This window comes from Mauremys mutica, chromosome 12 (genome assembly GCF_020497125.1).
Source record: "Mauremys mutica isolate MM-2020 ecotype Southern chromosome 12, ASM2049712v1, whole genome shotgun sequence".
Taxonomy (NCBI): Eukaryota; Metazoa; Chordata; order Testudines; family Geoemydidae; genus Mauremys; species Mauremys mutica.
The window spans coordinates 10,293,870-10,320,008 of record NC_059083.1 but is presented as its reverse complement, the minus strand read 5'-3'; the positions used below and the strand labels follow the sequence as shown (position 1 = coordinate 10,320,008).

Here is a 26,139-nt window from a genome sequence, read left to right as displayed (position 1 = left end):
GGTTCACTCTCGCATGTGGTGCTTAGTTCCCAGAATGCAACGTCTGTGAGTCTTGAGGGGCAAACCTCTCAGGCCAGTACAGTACGACCTCATTGTTTCCTGGTTCTCCCCCGTCTGTCTGTGTCCATCTCTTGTCTTCTACTCCAATTGGCAGCTCTCTGGGGCAGAGACGTTCTTCTTGTTCTGTGTTCGTACATCGCCCAGAACAGTGGGGGCTGGTCTGTGACTGGGGTAATAATAGACTCATTGAATCAGATCATAGAAATGTAGGCCAGGAAGGGACCTCAACAGCTCGTCTAGTTCAGTCTGGCACAGCGGTTCTCAAACTGCGGGTTGGGTCCCCAAAGTGGGTCAAGACCCAGTTTTAATGGTGTGCCCACGGCTGGCTTAGACTTGCTGGGGCCAGGGGCCAGAGCAGAAGCCCGAGCCCCACTCCATTTTGTCTGCGCTCCCTTCTCTCCATCCCACTCACGCACCATGTGCAGGGGGGCAGATGCTTTGGCTGCAGATCCTGCTTCCTTCCTTTCTTCAGTATCATTTTCCTTGGCATTAAGGTCCGGATCCTTGGGTCAGGGAATCCACCCAGATCAGCCAGTGAAATCCACACAGCCACCCAGCCAGCGGTGGGAGATTGTCCCCTTCTGCTCTCTGCATCCCAGAGGCGCAGGGATAAATATACTCCTCCTTACTCTACCGGTGGAGACTCTCACCTTCCCCTCTCTGTACAGAAGTGGGATGTAAACACACCCAGGATGTACTTCCTATGAATGCACAGCTGCTCACACAAGCAGAGATAGAGGTGTGGCTAAGGGTTAGTACAGTACGTGCACCTGCAGCGACAGCTAGTGGTTAGTTATACAAAGAGCAGTGCATTGAGATGGCATGGCCTGCTAGGCACGTGTTGCCAAGGCATGAACGCAAGACAGGCCCCTGGGTGCTGTCAGAGATAAGACCCGCCCCTGACTGGGTGACACACTGCTTGAGGTTTGATCCAGAGGCAGCAGAAACTATTAGAGGGAGCTGTTGTGTTAGTTAATTCCAGTCGCTGAAAGCCTGTGCTGTGGCGGAGATGTCCACCCTCTGTACAGTCTGCCCACAGGTGCTGGAACTAGGGGTGCTGGGGGAGCTGCCACACCCTCTGGCTTGAAGTGGTTTGCATCATATGCGGGGTTTACAGTTTGGTTCAATGGCTCTCGGCCTCCCCACTGTACAAATTGTCCCAACACCCCTCAGTCCGCCTCATACCAGCAAGGAAATTCTTGTGTGCAAATTCTCTGCAGCAGGGGTAGGCAACCTATGGCACGGGTGCCGAAGGCGGCACGCGAGCTGATTTTCAGTGGCACTCACACTTCCTCAGTCCTGGCCACCAGTCTTAAATGAAGCTTCTTAAACATTTTAAAAACCTTATTTACTTTAAATACACCAATAGTTTAGTTATATATTATAGACCAGGGGTTGGCAACCTTTCAGAAGTGCTGTGCTGAGTCTTCATTTATTCACGCTAATTTAAGGTTTCACGTGCCAGTAATACATTTTAACATTTTTAGAAGGTCTCTTCCTCTAAGTCTATAATATATAACTAAATTATTGTTATAGGTAAAGTAAATACGGTTTTTAAAATGTTTAAGAAGCTTCATTTAAAATTAAATTAAAATGCAGAGTCCCCCGGCCTGGTGGCCCAGGACCCAGGCAGTGTGAGTGCCACTGAAAATCAGTTCGTGGGCCACCTTCGGCACGCGTGCCATAGGTTGCCTACCCCTGTTATAGACTTATAGAAAGAGACCTTCTAAAAAGGTTGAAATGTATTACTGGCAGGCGAAACCTTAAATTAGAGTGAATAAATGCAGACTCGGCACACCGCTTCTGAAAGGTTGCCGAGCCCTGCTCTGCAGAGTAAGGGTGGAGACTGATTGAGTTACCTCTGATAGTACAACCGTCCAGGACTCTTGGCATGGCATAGACCGTAGCTGTACCCCACAAGGGTATCCTTCGTAAACCCCAAATGGCTGAGAACTTGAAAACTGGACAGTAACAAAACGTGAATCTCAGGGATGATCCAACCTGCTGATATTCAGAACAAAAGCAGCTCTCAGACAGGCTTGTTGCTGTTTCAATTGCTTCTCACTGACTCAAGAGATGTTCCAGGCTTCAGAGTGACACACGTAGAACCAGGCTGCAATCTTATCCTAGAGACTGTGGTAGTACCTGGAGACCCCTGTCATGGATTAGGAGATGTTGGGTGCTGTACTGACACATTATTATTGTTCATTATTTGTGCTGTGGTATCACCTAAGAGCCCAAGTCACAGACCAGGGCCACATTTTGCTAGGGGTTGAATATACACGGTTGAATGTGCATTCTCTCGCTCCTTTGCATTGGCTGTTCAGATTTCCTGTTTAAAACTGGGAGATGGCTTTTGGTTTGAGATTGTTTGGGTACAACCAGCCCCAAGCCTTCAAAAATCACAAGCTAGGTCTCCCCAAAATCATGAGACTGGGTTAAAAGCCAGGAAATTTAAAAAAAATGTTTTTTTTTAATTCCTTCTGGTTTTGGAGCCTTTTCTGGGTCACACTTTTTGGACTTTCCCCACAGCCATAAGGCCTTCTCTGTCTCACATTCTTTGCCGCTCAGAGGGCGACTGTTCAGTTCAACAGAGTTAGGGCTGGATCCTGATCTCAGTGACCCTGATGTAAATCCAGAGTGACCCCACTGCAGTGTAAAACTGATGTGAGATCAGAATCAGGTTCTAACTCTTTAATGTACACCACCTACTTAGCTGCATCCCAGCTGTGCCCCCCTCCCTTCTCCCACAGCTGGTGTGTGGATAAGTTACACTGTTCAGCAAACTGTTTGGAAGTGCTATAATCAGCCAGTGCCATGAAATGGCCAGATGGTGGCGCCAGCACTGTTAACATCATTCATTATATGCAGTGTTGTTGTAGCCTTGTTGGTCCCAGGATATTAGAGAGACAAGGGCGGGAGGTGATAGCTTTTATTGGACCAATAATATCTTTTACTGCTTTGCCAAAAATACTTAATTACTCAAGAGAGCTAAATCCAAAGCTGACTGCGAAGAGTTACAGAAGGAACTCACCAAACTGGGCAATAAAATGACAGATAAAAGTCAGGACTCCTGGGTTCTATTTCGGTTTCTGCTAAGTGATGGGGGACAAGTGCTTAGAGCAGGGGGAAATTTAGGGCCAGGATTTCTGGGTTGTGGTCTCAGCTTGGAAAGGGAAGTAAGGAGGCAGGCAAGGTCACAGGAACATAAGAACGGCCATACTGGGTGAAACCAAAGGTCCATCTAGTCCAGGATCCTGTCTTCCGACAGTGGCCAATGGCAGGTGTCCCAGAGGGAATGAACAGAGCAGGGGATCATCAAGTGATCCATCCCCTGTCGCCCATTCCCAGCTTCTGGCAGAGGCTAGGGACACCCAGAGCAGGTTACCAGGAGATCAGCTGCAGGCAGTAGGAGCAGGTGTTGCAGGGGAACCAGTCCTGAGCGGGAAGAACCCAGTTGTACAGACAATTTCTTTTTGCATGCTGGGTTTAAATAGAAGCTATAAACCAATCAGGACCTCCAGCATTCCACCAATCAGAGGCCAGGACTGGAGTCCTCTGTCAGAGTTCAAGCTCCTATTCTGACAACTGTTAGCACAGGGGTTCTCAAACTGGGGGTTGGGACTCCTCAGTGGGTCATGAGGTTATTACTGGGGGTCACAAGCTGTCAGCCTCCACCCCAAACCCCACTTTGCCTCCAGCATTTAGAATGGTGTTAAATATATAAACAAGTGTTTTTAATTTATAAGGGGGGCGGGTCGCACTCAGAGGTTTGCTATGTGAAGGGGGTCACCAGTACAAAAGTTTGAGAACTACTGTGTTAGCAGGTCACTGGGCGGCAGGTTGGAAGGTGCTAATTGTGCAGTGCCTGGGGATGAGGGCTCGAGCCCTGGGGTCCCTGATGCACAGAGAAGTTATTCCAGCCGCAGGCTATATCTGGTGTCCCTGCTCACCTGTCTAGGTATTTATACCGTGCTCATCACTCTGGTAACAGTCCAGCCTCCAATCGGTTGTGTCTGAGTGTAAGTACAAGTGGAATTTTACCTGCATGCAGTGCTCATCCTCTGTTGTATGCTTCAAGCTGCCTTCCCCCAATCACAAGGGCTAGAAACTTACTCTTCTCTTTAAAATGAAAGCTGAGATTCTCCCATGATCCCCTGACTCCGGGAGCTGGGACTTGTGAAAAATCACCAAATATGATGAGAGTTAATAGCTGTTCAAACCACAGAAAAATCTGATAATTCACAGGCCAGGAAGCTGAGTCAATATGCCTCTGCCCCAACAGCAACACTGTGGGAAAAATCAGGACTGTTTGCTACTGTATCCATCAATATCAGAGAGTTTTGTTTGATCATTGCCACAAACAACACGGCCTCGGTCATTATCACACACGGTTGTAGCTGTTTTGTGGTCTCACAGGTAATACAATGCTACCAGTCCCTGATGAGACCCTCCACTTGATTAAGGTCTCTGCTCCCTGGATTCCCAGTAGCAGCCAATTCTCCCAAGCTCTTTTAGTCACAGAGTGAGGCCGGACATGGCTTTTAAGGTGGCTCTAGCCCCAGATTTGCCCCAGTGAGTAGAGATTTGGACATTCAGCTTGAGATGCCTTAAAAGGATCTAATTTTCAGAGGGCTGGTACTCAGCATTTTCTGTGGGGACCCAAATAGGCCTTGTGACACTTGTGGGAATCGGGATAGTGGTGTGTGTGTGTGTGTGTGTGTGTGTGTATGTGTGTGTGTGTGTGTGTGTGTGTGGAGGGGCTTGACAAACCCAAACGTATGCCAATAAATCCTTTAGACCCTCACCCTGTATTCCCCAACTGGAGGCCTGATCCAAAGTCCATTGGAGTTAATGGAAAGAGGCCTGTTGGCTTGAATGGGCTTTGAGCTGGCCCTAAATACCTGCTCACAAGCCCATGCTGCTATTTGCTGGCTGTGATGTGTCTCTGCTGCAGTGCCAGGGCTGCAGCGTTCAGCAATCTGACTTAACTGCACCACACGCTGAGGTTTTCCAAAGAGACTGGTGATTTTGGGAATCCCATTTTAGACCCCACAAATGGGCCTGAGTGTCAGAAAGTGCTGAGCACCCCACCCCCAGAAGATCAGCCCCTTTAAGGCCTCTGAAGTTGGAGCCCTGCAAACTCAGCCCCTGAAGTGACTAATATCTCTAGAAAATCTGGGCCCTGATTAGTCTGGGGGGTCAACTAAAAGGCGATGGGGGTGAAATGCAGAGATGCCCATGTATAACTTTCGGCTCATGATTCATGCCATTGAAGTTCATTGGGTCTGCTCATGTTTATAGTTAGGCAGATGCTTAAGTCTTTGCAGGATCAGGGCAAGATGAATCCCTAGTAAAGCTACACAAGTGGGTAACCTGCATTCCCCCCCCCCCCCCCCCCCGGGGTGAAGGGCTGCATGAACTTGCAGGATTTTTCCCTTTGTAACTTCTTTATGGGAATCTGTATTTGGCCATGTCAGTGCACTGAATCACCAGGTGGTGGAGCTCTCTAAATGCGCATAGCTCAGTGGTCCCCAACCTTTCTCATCTGGCGGGCGCCAGACGAAGGACCGTGGCAGCAGTCGAGCATCCGTCGAAATGCCGCTGAAATTCTCTCCCCCTGTGTGTCTGTGCAGCGCCCGGCACAACGGGGCCCTGATCTCAGCTGGGGCAGGGACTGTCTCTCGCTGTGTGTCTGGTGCAGCGCCCGGCACAACGGGGCCCTGATCTCAGCTGGGGTCTATGCAGCATTTAACACAGTGGTGCCTCCTGGTGCTTTTGGAAGAAGATGAGAAGTAAAGTGGGATTATGCCCATTTTCTCTTTGCAGAAGTTGGCCAGATCCTGGGCAGGGAGGAGGCGAGGGCTTGAGGAGGCGATGGAAAGGGCAGAAGAGGTGATGGGGCTGCAGGCGGTGGACTTAGGGGGAGAAGCAGGGCAGTTTAGTGGGAAATTTCACTGAGCAGCAGCAAAGCTGTTGCAGTGGGAGGTGGGTGCTTTCAAGGAGTTGCAGAGGCATTACATTCAGAAGCTGTTCATTTCTATTTCCAAAGTTCTTTATGTCACACTTCCTGAGTGGTTTCCCACAGTGATTTGCAGCAGAGAACAGCTCCGGTCACTTCCCCTCCCTGACTTCTGTTCTTGGGGCTGCGGAGACCGAGGTGTAAATGTCAAATCAGCCATAGTCAATGGAGCCAGATCCCCCGCTAGTGTGAATCAGCCGTCGCTCGACTGGAGTCTAATTCATACTAGCTGAGAGTCTGACCCGCTTATCAGGTGAATCATGTTGTCAACTGCACAAGGATCACTCTCTTTCCCAGGGAAAGACTCCGTGTGAATTATGCCAGGGCACCTCCTGCAGTACAGCATTGACACTGTGCTGCTCGGAGCAGCCGAAAGGAAAGAAAAGGGCCATTCCATCGAGTAGCCCGTCTGGAACAGTCCTATATACACGAGCTGAGATTTCAAAGCTGCCCAGGAAAACTGGACATCCAGTTTCTATTAAAAGCAATGAATACTGGGTGTCCAACTCCCTTTTTTTGGTTTTAAAATCTCAACCATGGTTTTAAGGCCTTGTCTACACTACAAGACTATTTCGAATCAACTTAGTTCGAATTTGTGGATTCGACCTTATGAAGTCGAATTTGTGTATCCATACTAAATACACTAATTCGAATTTCTGAGTCCACATTCACGGGGCCAGCGTCGACTTTGGAAGCGGTGCACTGTGGGAAGCTATCCCACAGTTCCCGCAGTCCCCGCTGCCCATTGGAATGCTGGGTAGAGCCCCCAATGCCTGCTGGGGGGAGAAATGTGTCGAGGGTGGTTTTGGGTAAGTGTCGTCATTGAACCGTCAATCACAACCTCCCTCCCTCCCTCCTTGAAAGCGCCTGCGGGCAATCTGTTCGTGCACTTTTCTGGTCAGTGACAGCGCGGACGCCACAGCACTGCAAGCATGGAGCCCGCTGCGATCATCGCCGTTTTCTCCTCCTCGCACTTTATCGTCCACCTCTTCCACAGTCAGCTGATGAGAAATTGGGCTACTTTTCAATGGTGCTGCAAGCACTGGGGGACCATAGGGGACGTTTTGCAAACATCAACGTCGGGTGGCCGGGCAAGGTTCATGATGCGTGTGTTTTCAGGAACTGTGGGCTGCTCAGACGCCTGCAGGAAGGTAGTTTCTTCCCGGACCACGAAATAACTGTTGGGGATGAGCAGATTCCTAAAGTCATCCTCGGGGACCCAGCCTGCCCGCTAATGCACTTGCTCATGAAGCCCTATACAGGCGCCTGGGACAGCGACAAGGAACTCTTCAAATACCAGCGAGCAGCGTGACCTGTGACTGTTCAGTTTCTTTACAGAGAAGCTGAACCTGCCCCTGTTTCTTTACCCACTGATTGTTGACTCTCCTCTTCGGTTACATACCCCGTTCACCCCGTTTCCCCCACTTCCAACACACGTGTAAAAATAAAATACATGTCCCATTGTTACTGAAGAAAGGTTTCTTTATTCATGACTTTGCGTTAAAGGGTTGAAACTGGGAGGCAGACTGTGCTGGGTAGGGTGTGCGGTGATGTAAAGACCGCCTCTAAACTCAAGGAATGACAGGCTCCTGCTCCTAGAGCGGTCCGCAGTGCCGGAATGCTTCTTTCAACGGAGCCTGCCATCCCTCTTTATGGAATTCTGTGTGCGGGCGGATATGTGACCTTGTGGTGGAGGAGGACGGATACAGATTCCTCAGCTGCGTGACTCAGCGGTCCAGGACAAGGACCGCTGTATAAGATCTGTAACCGCCCTCCCCCGCTGCAAAGTCACATCTCCCCCGCCCACACAGATCCTGGAAACCACCTCCAAAAAACGACCAGGGTGCCTACTGACTGCACCGTGTGTGTGACCCGCTGCTGATCCTGCCCCCGTGTCTGTACCCTGGGAAAGGTGACTGTCCTATGCAATTAACCACCCCCTTCCCCACGCCCCCCATTCAAACACAGTCTTCTTTGAAAAAACATAACGGAAACAGTAATTAACAGCAAAGCATTTCTATTAATTAAGTAGACAGTTAGGGGATGGGACTGGGATTGGGACTACTGTGAGTCTGGAAGTGAAGGACTTCGGCAAATGTAGGGTATGAGAGCTTTTGGGTACTTGAGCACTGTGCTGTGGTGCAGTGACAGTATTCACGTCCCCGGCCGCCCCTCCTCCTGATTATTTTCGGTGAGGGGGGTATGGGACTTTGTGGCAGGGGAGTGCGGTTGCAGATACACTGCAGGGTGTCTCTGTCCTCCTGCGGTCCTGCAGAACATCCACAAGGCGCCTGAGCGTGTCTGTTTGCTCCCTCACTAGTCCAAGCAGCGTTTCAGTCGCCTGCTTGTCTTCCTCACGCCACCTCTCCTCCCGTTCGCTGTGTGAGCGCTGGCACAGAGAGACGGTCTCCCTCCACTGGCTCTGCTGGTCCGCCTCTGCTAGGTAGCAGCCCATACGTTCCTCGAACATCTTGTCCCTTGTCTTTTTCTTTCGCCGCCTAATCTTTGCCAGCCTCTGCGAGGGGGATGCTGTGGCAGGTCTGGAGACAGTGGAAGCTGTGAGATGGGAAACAGAGTGAATTCCTTGCAAAGATACATTTTTGCGAACAATTAACTGAGTCTAGGCTGTCTCTGTGAATTCTGGGTTGAGACCCCTGTGCCTGCTGGGGCACAAATCATTTTCGCGGTGGATTCTGGGTAAATGTCGCCAGTCATTCCTTCCTCCGGGAAAGCAACGGCAGACAATCATTTCAAGCCCGTTTTCCCAGAATTGCCCTGGCATACGCCATAGCGTGGCAACCATGGACACTGTTTTGCCTTTTGTGTATGTCACCGTATGTGTACTAGATGCCGCTGACAGAGGCGGGCCAGCAGCGCTACACAGCAGCATGCTTTTGCTTTTGCATGACAGCAGAGATGGTTACCAGCCATATTGTACCATCTACCATACCATAAATTGGTAATAAGATGGTAATAAGATAGGCATGGTTACCTGTCCTTTTGCACTGCAGTATTTGCTGCTGTCATAAGTGCCCCTGGCCGAGCAGCCAGGGGCGCAAAAGCAAAAATTGGGAATGACTCCCTGAGTCAATCCCTCCTTTTTGGTATCTAAAAATAGAATCAGTCCTGCCTAGATTATGGGCAAGTGTACTAGAGAACCACTGTATCATAGAACCAGAGAGCACAGCTGCTCTGTGTCCGATCCTGCATAAATTATGAGCTGTATGCTATTCACAGGGGGTGCTCCTGCAACAACAACACCTGTTCATTCCGTTCTTACCCCAGCCTTCCTGGGCTACCATACCATTGTCCCACCACTTCTGTGATGAAGTAATAAAGAATGCAGGAATAAGACACAGTGACTTGTTTGTGAGAAATGAGTGGAAGGAAGCCTCCAGCTGCAATGATAGTCCAGGCAGGACATTAAGGAGTGTGGATGAAGGAGCCCATCATCCCTCTGCTAGTCCAGGGGCAATTGAATCTTTTATTTACAATGAAGGGTGGGGGCTGATGGAGCTCAGCCCCCTGTTGCAATGATGAGGACGGTTACCAGCCATATTGCACCATCTGCCATCAAAAATTAGGGACAGGCGCCCTTGATCGACCTTACTGATGCTAGTCGGCATGGTTACCAACCCTTTTGCACTGCCCCATGTGCCAATAGGCTGATGATGAGGACGGATACCCATCTTTTTGTACCATCAGCCATCCATAGCGTGGGGGGAGCAAGGATGTTGGTGTTGAGTGCTGCACCATCGCGTCTATCTGCAGCATTCAGTAAAGATAGGGTGACATGTAAAAGAGTCAACAGAGGATTGTTTTCACTTCTGGTGGTGGGTGGGGTGTGTGCGCAAATTGCCGAACTATGCCCTGACCCACCGCAGACACTGTGTTTGACCGTAGAAGCATTTGGAGCTCATCCAAGAATGCAGATACTTTTCGGAGACAGCAGGAACTGTGGGATACCTTGCGTCCTCATTCCCCCCTCCCTCCATGAGCGTCCATTATATTCTTTGGCTTTCCGTTACGCTCGTCACGCAGCTGCGTGCTGAGTCTGTGCTATGCCGTCTGTCCGAAGATTTTTTAAAAATACTTTGGACCAGGTGTAAAATTACAGTAATTACCCTAATTAGATGCAGGAGTCTCCGAGCGAGATCACCCTGAGGAGGGTCACTGAAGGAGATAGAGAGCGCATGCTGCGTGAAAGCTAGCACGAACCAGGGCCCGATGCAGCCGTGCTCGGGGAGGCAGTGCTCCCTGAGTACCTCATGAAAGCCTTGCGCGGAAAACTGTGCTACCACGGAGCACCCAATAAGGCAGCTCTCCCCAGGAACCTCCTGCTGATGCTTTTCGATTAACGCAAGGAGAGCTTCGTGGAGATCTCCAAGGATGATTTCTGTTCTATCCCCATATCTAGAGAGACCTCCTTTTCACACAGTTAAGATTCCTGTTATATTAAGAATAAAAGTTAACATGGTTAAAGCACTTACCGACTGCTCCTTCCCCTGATTCAGGGTCTGGGTTAATGGCCGGGGAGGGTTGTTGGGGGATCTCCGTGACGGTGATGAATAGATCCTGGCTGTCGGGGAAACCAGCGTTGTAAGCGCTCTCGCCTGCCTCGTCCTCCACAAACCCTTCCTCATCTTCCCCGTCCGCGAACATCACCGAGGAACTGGCCGTCGACACTGTCCCATCGTCAGAGTCAACGGTCACTGGTGGGGCAGTGGTGGCAGGCTCCGTAGCGTCCGTTTGCCGCTTTGATTTTTTGGTAGCCTTGTCTGGGGTCCTTGATTTTCACGCGGCGCTGCGTTGCATCCCGCCTGTATCCTCTGTCTCTCATGGCTTTGGAGACCTTCTCGTAGGTCTTCGCATTCCCTGTTTTGGAGCGCAGCTCCGAAAGCACAGACTCCTCGCCCCACACACCGATCAGATCGAAGAGTTCCCAGTCAGTCTATGCTGGGTCCCTCTTTCTATTCACGGATAACATGAACTCCTCTGCTGGAGAGCTCTGCATCGTTGCAGGTGCTGCTGAGCTCGCCCCGATGTCCAGCCAGGACGTCAGATTCAAAGTGCCCAGACAGGAAAATGAATTCAAATTTTCCCGGGTCATTTCCTGTGTGGCTGGTCAGAGAATCCAAGCTCGGACTGCTGTCCAGAGCGTCAACAGAGTGGTGCACTGTGGGATAGCTCCCGGAGCTACTAAGTTCGATTTGCATCCACACCTAGCCTAATTCGAGCTAGCCATGTCGAATTTAGCGTTACTCCACCTGTCGGGGTGGAGTACCAAATTCGAACTAAAGAGCCCTCTAGTTCGAATTAAATGGCTTCCTGGTGTGGACGGTTGAGCGGTTAGTTCGAATTAACGCTGCTAAATTCGAATTAAAGTCCTAGTGTAGACCAGGCCTAACAGACGTTTTGCAGCAGTTACAGTCTACTGAGCCCTTTTCATCATAGGCTGCAAAGAGGTTGGTGAGAGAACTCCCACAGTCTCTGTTCAGCCTCCTGTCCTGACAGGGACCTGACTTCCCCTTCCAGGAGCTGTTCCTGTAGTGGTGGGTTGGGGGGAACCCGCCCTCTACTCTGGGTTCCGGCCCAGGGACCCTAATGGTAGCAATTGTTGGCAGCCAACCTTTCACTGCCAGAGTTGCTACATTTCCCTGGGCCACTTCCCCACAGCTCTCCTACTTCTCCCTTCTTCACCCTTACCTTAGGGCTCCTTTAACGATGGTTTGAGGGTGTCTTCAGTAACGAGCCCTTCAGCTGCACTTCCTCTCCTCTGGATCCCTGGCTCTCCTCTGCCTGACTGGAGTGAGCCCTTTTTATAGTATCAGCAGGGCCTTAATTAGAGTCAGGTGGTCACATTACTTAATGGCCTCACCTGACTCGTTACAGGTTAATTAGAGACAGGTGTTCTCATTAGCCTGGAGCAGCCCCTGCTCTGGTCAGTCAGGGAACAGAAAACTGTTAATCCAGTGGCCAGTATATCTGCCTTCTGCTATTCTGCTGTACCCAACTGCCCTGGGTCTATCACAGTACATAAGCCATGGCCTCTCCGCTTTGTCACCATTGGGGATTTCACACCAGGAATGTGTTGGATGGAAACTTCTATTTTCATTTTCTTTGGGGAACATGAAGTTTTTCACTTGCTGTGGCCCAGGCAGTACAAGGAAGTCCCTCAGGCTACTGCTCAAGTGGGTCCACAGTCCTGGATCATCTAGATTTAAGGAACTAAACTCAGCAGCAGCTGTATCTTGTGCCTCCACCACACTCTTCTCTAATCTACACTTTTCTTCAGGAATGTGCATGGTTACATCCATTTGAGATGGAGATATGGATGCTGCAGTAGCTGCCAGGTCTCCTGCACTCTGACTACCTGGAAGATCAGGCATCTCCTCACCACTCACATCCTCACTGGGGCCGGAAGGCTCAACGTGAACCATGTGTATCTCAGGAGAGCTCCTTCCTGCTTAGACAGAAAAGCTTCCTTTGCTGTCTTTCCTTTTCTGAATGCTGCCTCAGAGGGGCGTTTTCTTCTTTCACTCATGACTGCTGTTCTGTGCCAGCTAGAGTGGCAGGGGACAAATAAGCAGGCTGGTAGCAGGGTCTGAATGAGGGAAGATATCAGCATCTTAAGGGCCTAACTGGCTCCTACTACTTCAGTTGACTGACTGCCTGTTCTCCTCAAGCGGGTTCAAGGAAGCAGCAGGAAATAGGAAGCTCCCTGACAAGCTGGTGTTAATCTGTCCAGACTCCTGGGGGTGCTCGAGAGGTACATAAGAGGCTCCTCCTCCTCTCCCTCCCTGCAGCTCCTGTTGCTTTCTGTTATTCCCTCTCCCCTTTTCTCCTGCCTGCCTGTTATGTCTCTTGTTCCCCCTTCCTCCAGCACAGCACTCCACCATCTCTGTGCATCTCCAGCAGAGAGAAAACATATGCACCAGCACCAGACACAATTTTCTACGCTCTGGATCCTAGTGGTGCCCTGCCACAGTTTGGCACCTGTGGCAGCCGCCTCAGTTCGCCTCATGGTAAGGCCAGCCCTGTCCTGTGGGCACGGAGAACCTAACTCCCATTGAGGTCAGCCAGGGAGGCTGGATGTGCACATTGCAGGAAATAGACGGTCAGGGCAGCATAATCCACTGAAAAAACTGCAGCTTGCTAATTGCAACCCAGGCTCTCCCTGTGTGGCTCTTCGTCCTGCCTCTGCTGGCTGGAGCATGAGCAGAGCTTTCTGAGACAGCTGCTGCGGCTGTGGCCAGCCAGCGAAGCGCGTTTCCCATCGTCTCTCTTCTGGCTGTGGATGTTTGACTGCAGCAGCCCCGCAGAGGTCCCGGCCTCGCTCTCTAATGTCCATTCTCCTCTTGCTTTCATGGTGCTTCTTGGACCATGGAGTAGCCTCAGGAAAATATCCCAGCTGTGGACACAGGCACCAGCACCAATTCCCCAAGCCAGAGTCCCCTTTGCAATCCAGGGAACCAGCCTGGGTTGTCTGGAGCGCAGGGTGTGGCCCATGGTGACTGCAGACCCTGCCACTGCTGCACAGCGACTCCTGGGACCCTCTAGCCCATCAGCACTCGGCTCTCCCGCATTCTGCTGAGCGGCTGAGATCTGGGGGAACAGAAACCCTTTGTGAGAGACGGAAAATCTCCTCCCAGGAACACTCTGTCAATGGCTGCCAGAGGCCGTCCATGTGAAACCCCAAATGTGCAGCCCCTCGGATTCCCACAGGGGAGATCTCAGCTCATTCACTTGTCACCCGTGGCCGCAGTCTCTGACAGGGGGAATGTAGAGGGGGGTTTTGCCAATCCTCCCTTCTGCAGCGCCCATAACAGGAGGAGGTTTGGCCTTGTGATGTGAGCCCTGGGTCTGAGAATCAGGGCTCCTGGGATCTGGGGCTCTGGAATGGGTGTGGTCTAGTGGGTGGAGCTGGATTTGTTGACAGTGAATGAGAGGGGCTTGTGCTGAAGGACCCTGGGTCAATCCCCACCAATTCCCGTGATGTCTACATGTGGCCATGATTTTACTTACCTCTCAATGTAGGTTATTTAGCCCATTCCTGGACACAGGTGTTACATCTGCTGCTGGCCACCCCTGAGATGTAGGTCCTTCATCCACACAAGGACATGGCACATCAAGGTCAATCCAGCAGCTCCCATCCGGTCTTCACCTCCGCAATGGAGGGCGAGCTCTAACCTGAGCAGAGAAAGACAGGGTGGTGTTCTTCAGGGGAATCTGCTGGAGCTCCTGCATCCCCTGCCCCACCTCACACCCCGACACGCTAAGGGTTTTCCAAAGATACCACTAATCTCGGATAAACAAAGCAGCTGAGATGAGGTCAATGTGGGTGGATTTACTGAGCAGACTGGTTCTAATGGAAGAACAGATTTCTTCCCTGCTCTAGGGAGATTCCCATAGGAAAAGTCTCGGATGTTTGGGGTGGAGGCAATGCAAACCCTCAGCCCCTTGAATGGCAGGAAATCAGGACTCGGGGAGTTAAGGGGTGTCTCTGTCCTGCTGGAGGGAGCAGATCTGGAGACCAGGAAGAGCACTAGTGGCATTGTAGGAAAGCCAGTGACTTCTACCTGTGAAAGTGGCTGAAGCTTCTGGCAGACACTAGAGTCCCGGATCCTTGCACCTCCTTTGGGGATCCCTTTCCTAGGAATAAAATAAGGACACCACACAGAGAATGACATTTGAATCCCAGGTCTGGGATCCAGGGCAAAGGGATGATCTCAGCCAGGCTACGTACCAGGAACCTGATTTTGGTCCCAAGAGCCACAATTACCCAGAGGAGGTTTTCTTCCTCATTTGCTTTCAGGTTATTTACTCACAGGATTCATTTGTCTGCTTTGCCGGGTCTCCACTCTCTGCAGCTGTTCATTGGTTTTAGTAACAGTCTTTCAGTTTTTGCTTCTGTTTCCATTTCTTACAGTGTAGCATCTACTCAGCACTTTTTAAAAAAATAAAACAATTCAAAACAAAATCCTGATCCTATATTGAAGAGGAAGGTTCCTGAGAATTTGGCTGCAGAACTTTAGTGTCTGCATATTTCAGTCCCTATTATTTATTCAGGTGCAGGTCTGATGTAATCTGCGCCCCCAAGAATGCTCATATGATGCACGGGGGGGGGGGGGGCTTAGAATACCTGTTAAAAGAGAAGAAGAGAGTAGATTAAAAGGTGGGGAAATCAACCAATGCATCAGCCCTTCTCTGCATCATTAAAGCACCAGGCATGGGAGCGAAACAGGTTAAAAATCCCCATGGTTCTTTCCCACTAGACAGACATCCAGAAAGAAAAAGGCCTTCAGCCAATTATTTCCTTACACTCAGAAGGGGTGAAATTCAGCCCTGTGCAGACAGCCAGGGCAAGGTCTGTGCATCACAGTGGGGTTAAGTGGCACTTCACTGCCCAGGTGCTTGGAGACTTCGGTGGCAGTTTTCCTCCTGGATTGGAACAGCCGGCTGGAATCCTGTGAGGTACAGAGCAGAGAGAGGTTTGGGCCACAACGTTCACCTCAGAGGCTGAGCTTCTGCAGACTTTTGGGATGTTCCCATCTGAGGAGGAGGATTTTGGCCAGCCCCAGCTCAGAGCTTTCAGTCACTTCAACCAGTGATTCTCTGGCACAGTTGATCTAAAGCAGCTGAACTTTTCAGGCCTTGCCCCCATCTCCGACCCCCCTCCCACCTCGCATTGCCCCCTAACAGCCCTCTCCCTTCTCTCGATCCCTGCCAAGCCCAAATACAGAACCTAGCCCACGCTCCTCCTCTCTTAGACCCTCTCCTCACACGACCCTCCCCTACCTTTGACAGACTGATCCCGGCGCCCTTTACCCAGCTCCTGGAGAAATCATGGCTCCTCAGGACAACCTGGGAGTGGATGGTTCCAACCTCTGTGTGGGGTGCGTGGTTTTCCGTCTAAGCATCACTGAGAGCCAGCACGTCTCGATTTCACAGGACGAGGGAAGTCTAGGAAGCGCTGCACTTCTTGAGGACTTCCAACTTCGCCCCATTTATGAATGGCTTCCACCTTATTTGGATCAATTGTAACATCTTCTGGGGAGAGGATGTACCCCCAAAACTCTGTGGAGAGTTGGCTGGAGGTTCCGCTTTTCCAATTCTGCGTTGAGACCATGCTTCCGAAACCTCTCCAGGTTCAGATGTGCTGCGTGTGCTGCTCTGGGTTCTCCAAAAAGAGACGTATGTCACCCGCATAGATGACACTGTCCCCAAATACATCACTGATGAAGTGCTGCAAGGTCAGGGGACCATTAGTTAGCTCAACTAGCATATCAGACTGTTAAAATGTCCATCGTCTGTTTTGAAATCTGTCTTCCATTTGTCCCTTGCCCAAACGAGCCTTAGATTGGAAATCCTTGCAGATGAAGGTTGATGAAACTCTTTGCAGATTTCCTGTGAGCCAACAATTGTGGGATTCACAGCAGAGGGTAATGGTTTCAAATGATTGCTTTGTTCAGGAGCTGATTGTCTAAAGAGAGGCGTAGCAGAGTCCCACATTTCTTCTTCCCCAAAAGGGCCTGCTCTTAGGACCGGTTTTCATGACTGTACGCAGGGATATCCACTAATTCTGGTCCCAACAATGCGTAAATACAGGGAAAAGCAACTTTCAACCAAGGTGGTAGGTCAATAGGGCAGTCATAGTCCCGGTCCAGAGGTAACAAGTCCACATTTCTTTCTAAGGTATCCATGTAATCTTGGTATTTATCAGGAACGCCACCATTAATCAAACCCTAACCCCTCCCCTTGACCCTCCCAAGCCCTACCCGTTGACCCCTTAGTCCCTCCCACCTGTCACCGAAAGTCCCGCCCCATGGGGGGTTTTAACTCCAGGGTCAAGGTGGCCACATGACTGGTAGCAAGGTGTGCCATGTGACCCCTCTAAGAACTCCTCCCACCACTCTCTACCAATCAGGATAGGTTTCATCCCAGAAGGACCACCCTGAGAGGAGATTTGACCAGTCAGGGTGAGTTCCGAGGTGGGGTGACCCATCCAGAAGTGGGTCGTGTGACTCCTCTAAGAACTCCTCCGACCGCCATCTACCAATTAGGATGGGTTTGACCCAATAGGACTGCCCTAAGAGGAGATCTTGACCAATCAGGGAGAATTCCGGGGCAGGGTGACCCGTCCGGAAGTGGGCCGTGTGACCCCACTAAGAACTCCTCCCAAGGCCCTCTGCCAATCAGAGTGCAGCACCATTACCCCATAAGTCCCAGCACCGGACAGATGAGGCCATCTCTTACCAAGGACACATGGTTTAGAAATTGTGGAAAGGCTGCTGAGAGGAAACCTGGACTCCTTCACCACCCCCGTGAGAACTTCAGACTCTGTCTTAGCCCCGAGGGTCTTTGACCATGCACGGAGAAAGCGCTACATCAGCGACAGTGCTGAGGAGGAGGAGGGAGTGACTGAGGGGAGCCCTTCGGCCCAGCCATTGATGGATAAACCGGAACCAGAACCCCAAACCCAACTGCTTGTGAGACACCCCAATGAGCATGGTGGCCTCTCTTTGTCCACCCCCGTAGAGGTGGAGTGTGATTGAGGCTCAGGGGTGTCACCGGTGGAGAAGGTGAACAGAAAAGACGTCACACAGGTTAATGAATGGTTAAGAAGCAATCGCTTCTTAATGGGTAAGGACCCGGGGGTTGTGTAAATCTAAAAACAAGCAGTGGGCTGCTTACACTGTTTCTGTTATGAAAATCAACAGCTCAATGATGTCTTCCTACATGGCCTGGAAACCCTGGACAGCGTTGCATGAAGCAGCGAAGATAACCGGGCCCACCTTGGTTTTGCTCAACGCCGATACAAATTGTTGACGAGGACTCTGAGGATGATGGCCATGAGGTGTTTCGGAGGAGGCTTGGCATAGAACTAACTGAGCCAGTGCCACGTTGTGAGCGTAAAAAAGTCACGCGGACTATTGTATGTGTTGCTGTTTATGCTGCCCTTAAGCACTGCCTGAGGGAAAAGCTTTGTGAAGAATGCGAGGGCCGTGTCATAGATTTGCCAGGCCAACGGCCCATGACTGGGTGACTTGGACTTTAGTGGATATAAACCACAAGCTCTGGGGCCTATGTGCTGAACTGGGTTTGGAAAGATGATGAAACACGGTTATTGCCGGAGGTTCTGCTGTGCAATGTCTGTGCCTAAGCCAAGAACATTCAGCGCAAGGGGGGACCTTGATCAATGCTGTGCGATTGAGTGGAGCCCCTGACTGTGTTTTAAAGAAAATAACCTGCTTACAGCTGGAGTGGAAAAATTGCAGGCACCTTCTGGTTCATTTTCTTTAAAACACAGTCAGGGTCTCCACTCACTTGCACAGCATTTCTCCAGTTATGGCAATCATGTGAACAAGGACGTGTGTATCACGAATTGTGGGGTTTTTGCTATAAAACCTGTTGAAAAATCTCTATTCAGGGGGACGCCAGTTTGCTGTGCCCCCCCCCCCCCGCATGCTCGTAATAAAGGGGCCTCGGGCGATTCTGATCCAAATACAACGCGGGGGCGTTTTTCCACGACACGGCGTGATATTGGCCATCTAGTCCGCACAAAAAGTTACAGATCCCTGCTTAAGGAAAAGACTATTTGTAAGAAATCTAAAAGGATTCAGCTAGAGAAAGGTGAGGGGACAAACACACGATAGAAAACTTGGTAGCTGTAAATTTAAAAAACAAACCCTATTGAAAAGGGCTTTGTGACTCTCTATGTTTCTGTTTGGAGGCCTTTGGCCCTTAAGTGAGCTAAAAGTTTTAATGAAGCATCTTGGCTTGGTTTCAAGGAGCTGTGTGTCTTTTAAATCAAAAATCAATTGTGTGTGAGAACCTAGCGCTTGGGGGTTTTGTGTGTAAAAGTGACCCATTTACAGCAAAAAGCTGAAATGTATGTTGTGGGTGGGGGGGGGAATCCTAAGAAATGTGCTTACAGTAAAACAAACAGGCTGTTCAGACCTGTGTTTGAGTACAATAGAGTTGACTTATCCTGTTGAACTGAGTGGGTTTAAACCCCACTCCCCCCTCACTGAATAGCCAGGGTGACTGCGATTACTTACCCTTGGTGCCATAGGGTTAAATTTGATGTGGGTGGGTGGTTGTGGATGGTGAGTTCTGATTAATATGAAATGAAATAAAACCTCAGGAATTCACAGATGCTATTGGACAGTTTCAATATGACCCCAGGAGCTGGTGGAACACTATTGGACAGATTAAATATGGCCCTGGAGTTGGTCGAATGCTCTGGGTCATTCTTTCTAGAAAACACCCCCACCCCAAACTTTAAGCATGAAAGAAACGTGTTTAAAAAAAACAACTCAAGCCCCAAGACATTCATTGATCTCTGCAAAGGGCCCCCTGCTTGGAAATGGGGACTGTTCAATACTCTAAGAAGGCCCCACAGAAACATTTATTTTAACTTACAGAGAAAAAGAAAAAAGAAAAAAAAAAAGCCCTGTTGTGCAGACAGCTTGGTCCCCCCACCCCAGATCACCACAGGGGGTGCTGCGGGACGGGTTCCTAAAGTCCTTAAGGATCTATTAGTTCAGAGCTGTGGGAATTAAATTAAGCTGCTAGCTACTATGCTGAAGTCTGTTGGAAACAATGGGCTAAGATGGTATAAAAACCTCAGGTCTGTTGGAGACTGTTCTTTTCAACAGAAACTTTCTTGAAAGGCTGCTGGACGGCAGGCAGAGGTACGGCTGGCTGGCTTGAACTCTGAAACTATATATTGTATAATGCCACTCTTTGCCCAGGCTGTCTTAGGAAAATAATGGTGCCTATCTTCATTGCAGCGTGATCTGCTTAGCATGGACCCAGTAACTTTAAGCTGCACTTCACCACCAGGCCAAGGTAAAAACCATTTTAACTATAGTTGTGCTTAATATTGTTTTTAAAACCTTTAGTTATTACACAGTTTGTATAGGGATTTGGTGGTAATAGTCACTAACATTTTTGCTTGTTCTTTAACCTGAAGGCCCAAACACACATGGAGGGAACAGGACCAGCATGTGCCTGCAACACTGGATCCCTTAGTGAAAGGGAACTTTTTTGCAACTGGTTTTTAAAAGCATGTGGGGGGAGGGGTGTTATTGAAAAGTATATGGAGGCAAACTTGGTTTGGTGTGTTTCTAAAGCTGCTGATTTGTGTGTGAGAGGGGTCTGGGCAAGGCATAGGTGTAGGGTGTAAAAGTACTTGGTTTGTTTCAAACCAACAGGGGTTTTTTCCTGTGCAAAATGTGGTTTAAAATGGATTTTAAAAGCAGTTTGGTTTTTATTCTGCAAATTGAGATGTATTTTAAAAAATGTTTTTGAGGTTTTTGTTGTTTGTTTGTTGTTTTTTGTTTTACGTTTTAAGTGGTAGAAATAAACTCAAAACCTGTTTGTCGTACAGCCTGAACTGGGTGATTTGGTTTAAAGCTGTGACTTGTTAAACAGAAAAAACCCCTAATGAATATTTAGTTTTGAAGTTTACAAGAGGGTTTCCTGTGTTTTATAATAATGCTGTTTGCTCCACAGTACGGTGGAAACATGAGAGATCCCTAGAGCAGAGGGAAAACAAGCTCAGAAGAAAAGGGAACGAGACAGCTGAAAGGGAAAATTCACCAGCATCAGTGACTGATGGATGGATGAAGCCCAGTAAATATATTTTGCTTATTGGTTGGGTTGTTCTGTGAGGTTTTGTATTTGAAGTGAATACATAGGTGTGGGTGAGAAAGTTGGTAAAGTTCAGTTTTGTAAAATGGTTCCCCCCACCCCCCATAGGCCTGGGCAACTTTTCTGACAATGCTTAGTCAGTGCTACAAGGACACCTCCTCCAGACCCGCCAAAGAGCCAGGAATCTGCTTGGAGACCTTTAACAACGCCTCAGCCTCAGCAGGGCTTTAAAGGGCTCAGAGCTCCGGCAGCTGTAGGGAGCCCAGAGCCCTTTAAATTCCCCTCCACGCAGCTCCAGCAGCTGGGTTGGGGCTGGGATTTAAAGGGCTCACAGCAGGGGGGAAAGTAACTTCCAGGACTTACCGGTACTGCCGGAATCCTGAGGGGGCATGGCCTCAACCGGAAGAGGTGGGGCCTCTCAAGATTTAAAGGTCCTGGAACACCAGCTGTGGATGGGAGCCCCAGGGTCTTTAATTTGCCCCAGGCTCTTTAATTTGCCCCTGAGCCCAGGGTTGATTTAAAGGGCCCAGGGCTCAGGCCGCTGCGGAGCCCCGAGCCCTTTAGATTCCCCCCGCAGCTCCGGCAGCCGGATTCCGGTGTGGATTTAAAGGGCCCGGAGCTCCCACGGCTGCGGGGAGCACCGAGCCCTTTAAATCTGGCCCCAGCCCGGCTGCCAGAGCTGCGGGGGAAAATTAAAGGGCTCTGGGCTCCCTGCAGCCGCCAGAGCTCTGAGCCGTTCAAATCCCTGCTGAGGAAGCCGGTGTGGTCCGGCACGGCATATTGGCTCTTCCTGGTATGCCGTACTGGACCATAATGGCTTATTTTCATCTCTGCTTCAGAGATCCCACGGCTGCGGGGAGCCCAGAGCCCTTTAATTTCCCCCTGCAGATCTGGCAGCTGGGCTGGGGCCAGGATTTAAAGGGCTCGGAGATCCCGCAGCTGCGGGAATCCAAGAGACCTTTAAATACCCCCTGCAGCTCTGGAAGCCAGGCTGGGGCTGCGAATTAAAGGGCTCAGAGCTCCCGTGGCTACAGGGAGCCCAGAGCCCTTTAAATTCCCCCGCAGCTCTGGCAGCCGGATTCGGGTGTGGATTTAAAGGGCGCGGAGCTGCCACGGTTGCGGGGAGCCAGAGCATTGCCGGGCTGGGGCCGGGATTTGAAGGGCCCAGAGCTCCTGCCGCTGCAGGGAATACCGAGCTTTTTAATTCCCAGCCCCAGCCCGGCTGCCGGAGCTGCGGTGGGAGGGGAGGAGGGATTTAAAGGGCTCTGGGCTCCCCGCAGCTGCCGGAGCTCTGAGCCCTTTAAATCCCCACTGAGGAAGCCGGTGCGGTCCAGCACAGCGTACTGGCTCTTGTCACTATGCTGTACTGGCCCGTACCAGCTTACTTTCATCTCTGGCTCAGAACTCCTACGGCTGCGGGGAGCCCAGAGCTCTTTAAATTCCCCCCGCAGCTCCAGGAGCTGGGCTGGGGCTGGGAATTAAAGGGCTCAGAGCTCCTGCGGTTGCTGGGAACCCAGAGCCCATTAAATCTCCCCCCGCCCCACCTGCAGTTCCAGCAGCTGGGCTGGGACTGGGAATTAAAGGGCTCAGAGCTCCTGCGGTTGCTGGGAACCCAGAGCCCATTAAATCTTCCCCCTCCTCCCCACACAGCTCCAGCAGCTGGGCTGGGGCCGGGATTTAATGGGCTCAGTGCTCCCCGTGGCTGCGTAGATCCCAGAGCCCTTTAATTCCCCTGCACGCAGCTCCAGCACCCAGGCTGGGGCAGGGAATTAAAGGGCTGAGGGCTCTCTGGAGCGGCAGGAGCTCCAGGCCCTTTAAATCCTGGCTCCAGCCGGGTAAGGCTCAGGCTCCCCACAGCCATGGGAGCTCCGGGCCCTTTAAATCCACGCTCGAACCCGGCTGCCAGAGCTGCGGGGGGAATTTAAAGGCCCTGGGGCTCCCAGCCACAGCCGATGCTCCAGGACCTTTCAATCTTGAGAGGCCACACCCCCTCAGGACTCCAGCAGTACCGGTAAGTCCTGGAAGTTACTTTCACCCCTGACTTAATCATTCCTTTACCTGTGTTCACGTTGTGCGCCGGTGACTCCCCTGAGCCGCAGTCGCATTCCACCTCTAAGGGGGTGGACAAAGAGAGGCCACCATGCTCATTGGGGTGTCTCACAAGCAGTTGGGTTTTGGGTTCGGGTTCCGGCGTATCCATCAATGGCTGGGCCAAAGGGCTCCCCTCGGTCGCTCCCTCCTCCTCCTCGGCACTGTCGCTGATGTAGCGCTTTCTCCGCGGATGGTCAAAGACCCTCGGGGTGAAGACAGAGTCCGAAGTTCTCACGGGGGTGGTGAAGGAGTCCAGGTTTCCTCTCAGCAGCCTTCCCACGATTTCTAAACCATGTGTCCTTGGTGAGAGATGGCCTCGTCTGTCCAGCGCTGGGACTTATGAGGTGATGGTGCTGCACTCTGATTGGCAAAGGGCCCTGGGAGGAGTTCTTAATGGGGTCATACGGCCCACTCCCGGACGGGTCCCCCTGCCCCAGAACTCGCCCTGATTGGTCAGAATCCCCTCTTGGGGTGGTCCTGTCAGGACAAAACTGATCCTAATTGGTTGAGGGCAGTGAGAGGAGTTCTTAGAGGGGTCACAAGACACACGTCGGGATGGGTCACCCTCACACCCCAGAGCTCACCCTGATTGGTCAAATCTCCTCTTGAGGTGGTCCTTCCGGGAGGAAACCCATCCTGATTGGTAGAGGGTGGTGGGAGGAGTTCTTAGAGGGGTCACGTGACACACCTGGCTTCCAGTCATGTGGCCGCCTTGACCACGAAGTAATACCCCCATGGGGCGGGACTTCCGGTGACAGGTGGGAGGGACTAAGGAGTCATGGGGCGGGATTAGGGTTTGATTAATGGTGGGGTGTAAGGGTCCGGGTGCGGGTCCCCTTTTCCGGTGAGGGGTCGCTCTTCGCCTTCGGGCGCCTGGGATCCAGGCCGCCTCACTACAGGAGGCTTGAATAGAAGTTCAGTCGATAAAGCCCAGGCCCTAGCTCAGGGCGGGGCAGCAACCAGCACAGGGCTCAGACCCTCAGGCAGGGCTGAGCAGCAGTTCAGTCTGTAAAGCCCAGGCCCTAGCTCAGGGCGGGGCAGCAACCAAAGGCAGGGCTCAGACCCTCAGGCAGGGCTGAGCAGCAGTTCAGTCTGTAAAGCCCAGGCCCTAGCTCAGGGCGGGGCAGCAACCAAAGGCAGGGCTCAGACCCTCAGGCAGGGCTGAGCAGCAGTTCAGTCTGTAAAGCCCAGGCCCTAGCTCAGGGCGGGGCAGCACCAAGAGGCAGGGCTCAGACCCTCAGGCAGGGCTGAGCAGTAGTTCAGTCTGTAAAGCCCAGGCCCTAGCTCAGGGCGGGGCAGCAACCAAAGGCAGGGCTCAGACCCTCAGGCAGGGCTGAGCAGCAGTTCAGTCTGTAAAGCCCAAGCCCTAGCTCAGGGCGGGGCAGCACCAAGAGGCAGGGCTCAGACCCTCAGGCAGGGCTGAGCAGCAGTTCAGTCTGTAAAGCCCAGGCCCTAGCTCAGGGCGGGGCAGCACCAAGAGGCAGGGCTCAGACCCTCAGGCAGGGCTGAGCAGCAGTTCAGTCTGTAAAGCCCAGGCCCTAGCTCAGGGCGGGGCAGCAACAAGAGGCAGGGCTCAGACCCTCAGGCAGGGCTGAGCAGCAGTTCAGTCTGTAAAGCCCAGGCCCTAGCTCAGGGCGGGGCAGCAACCAAAGGCAGGGCTCAGACCCTCAGGCAGGGCTGAGCAGCAGTTCAGTCTGTAAAGCCCAGGCCCTAGCTCAGGGCGGGGCAGCAACCAAAGGCAGGGCTCAGACCCTCAGGCAGGGCTGAGCAGCAGTTCAGTCTGTAAAGCCCAGGCCCTAGCTCAGGGCGGGGCAGCAACCAAAGGCAGGGCTCAGACCCTCAGGCAGGGCTGAGCAGCAGTTCAGTCTGTAAAGCCCAGGCCCTAGCTCAGGCGGGGCAGCACCAAGAGGCAGGGCTCAGACCCTCAGGCAGGGCTGAGCAGCAGTTCAGTCTGTAAAGCCCAGGCCCTAGCTCAGGGCGGGGCAGCAACCAAAGGCAGGGCTCAGACCCTCAGGCAGGGCTGAGCAGTAGTTCAGTCTGTAAAGCCCAAGCCCTAGCTCAGGGCGGGGCAGCAACAAGAGGCAGGGCTCAGACCCTCAGGCAGGGCTGAGCAGCAGTTCAGGTAAGTCCAGGCTCCTAAGCCTGAGCGGTGGGGTTGAGGGGGAGACTGCCACCCGTGAGTGGGGTGGCAGGGGGGACACAGGCCCACCCACTCCACTGTGTCCCAGCCCGGGGCCCTAACAGCGGCGTGGATCCGCTGGAGTCAGTGGGGATCCTGGCCGCAACACACTGACATAGGCTCAGGGTCAGCGGCAGCCAGACTAGGGTCGGCTATCCCCGGGCCACTTCCACTCTCCCCCTCCACTGGTGCCTGTGTCGTTGCGGCTTCAGCAGGGGGGTCTACCAGCATCGGCTCCTCAGGAGATGGGTGTACCGGTGGGCTCGACTCCTCCTCGGGGTACCGAGCTTGGGGCAGGCTCGGCCAGTCCTCCTCTGGGTACCGGGTTCGGGGCAGGCTCGACCAGTCATCCTCGGGGTACCGGGTTCGGGGCAGGCTCGGCCAGTCCTCCTCTGGGTACCGGGCTAGGGGCAGGTTCGACCAGGCGTCCTCTGGGTACCGGGCTTGGGGCAGGCTTGGTTCGGCAGGAGCTCGGGCACCAGCGTCTGTCTCCTCCCGCGGTCGGGCTCCAACTGAGCGCTGGGCCCGGGCTTTTGTACTTCCTGTCCCGCCCCTTGACTTCCGGGGGGGCGGGGACAGGTGGCGGTGGCTCCGCCCACTGAAGCAGCTGATCTGGCTTATCCCTCTCAGGTGCGCCTGGGAGCCAGGCCGCCTCACTACATGGGGCCTGTCTACTGCTGCCAGGTGTTGAGTATGTGCAGGCAGAACCGGAGCCAGTGTCAATGTCCAGGCCGGAGGTCGAAGCCGGGTGGGCAGAAGTATGAACCAATGTCCATATCCATGCAGAGGTCGAAGCCATGTAGTTGAAACTGAAGGTGTTGGGGAAGATCAGGAGGAGGAGGAGGCAATGCTGTGCAGCGGGTGGGTGGAGGGCCTGGAGCAAGGCTAGAGAAAGGCAAGGAGAATACTGAGCCGGGGTTCAGAACCCAAATCTGGAGCCAAGAAGGGTCATGCCAAAGTCATAGCTAGACACTGGAGTCAAGAGCCCAGCCAGAGTCAACAGCGAGAAACCGGAGGGCAGGGAAGGGCAGGGCAGGGCGTACATGCGGGCAGGAATGAGGATGACTTACTGGAGCCTGGAGACCCCTTATCGGGGGACTCCCTTCCTAGCAATAACAGAAGGACAGCG

At 52.1% G+C, this 26,139-nt stretch overlaps 2 long non-coding RNA genes across 4 annotated transcripts in view; one reads left to right on the top strand and one right to left on the bottom strand.

The window, feature by feature from the left end:
• LOC123345660 overlaps positions 1 to 20,659 on the top strand; it is a 116,672-nt gene extending 96,013 nt beyond the window's left edge. Inside the window, exons 3-4 of one of the 3 annotated variants that reach the window (XR_006572833.1) lie at positions 19,879 to 19,936; positions 20,603 to 20,659. This is a non-coding gene — a long non-coding RNA (uncharacterized LOC123345660). Of the gene's footprint in view, positions 1 to 19,839; positions 19,937 to 20,060; positions 20,266 to 20,602 lie in introns of those variants that run through there. The other 2 variants (XR_006572832.1, XR_006572831.1) reach the window with 2 other exon arrangements.
• Positions 14,942 to 15,945, bottom strand: LOC123345663. The gene is made up of 3 exons (XR_006572837.1): positions 15,881 to 15,945; positions 15,404 to 15,549; positions 14,942 to 15,224 (listed from the first exon to the last, which is right to left on the bottom strand). It is a non-coding gene; the product is annotated as an uncharacterized LOC123345663 (long non-coding RNA).
• Positions 20,660 to 26,139: the final 5,480 nt, after the last annotated feature.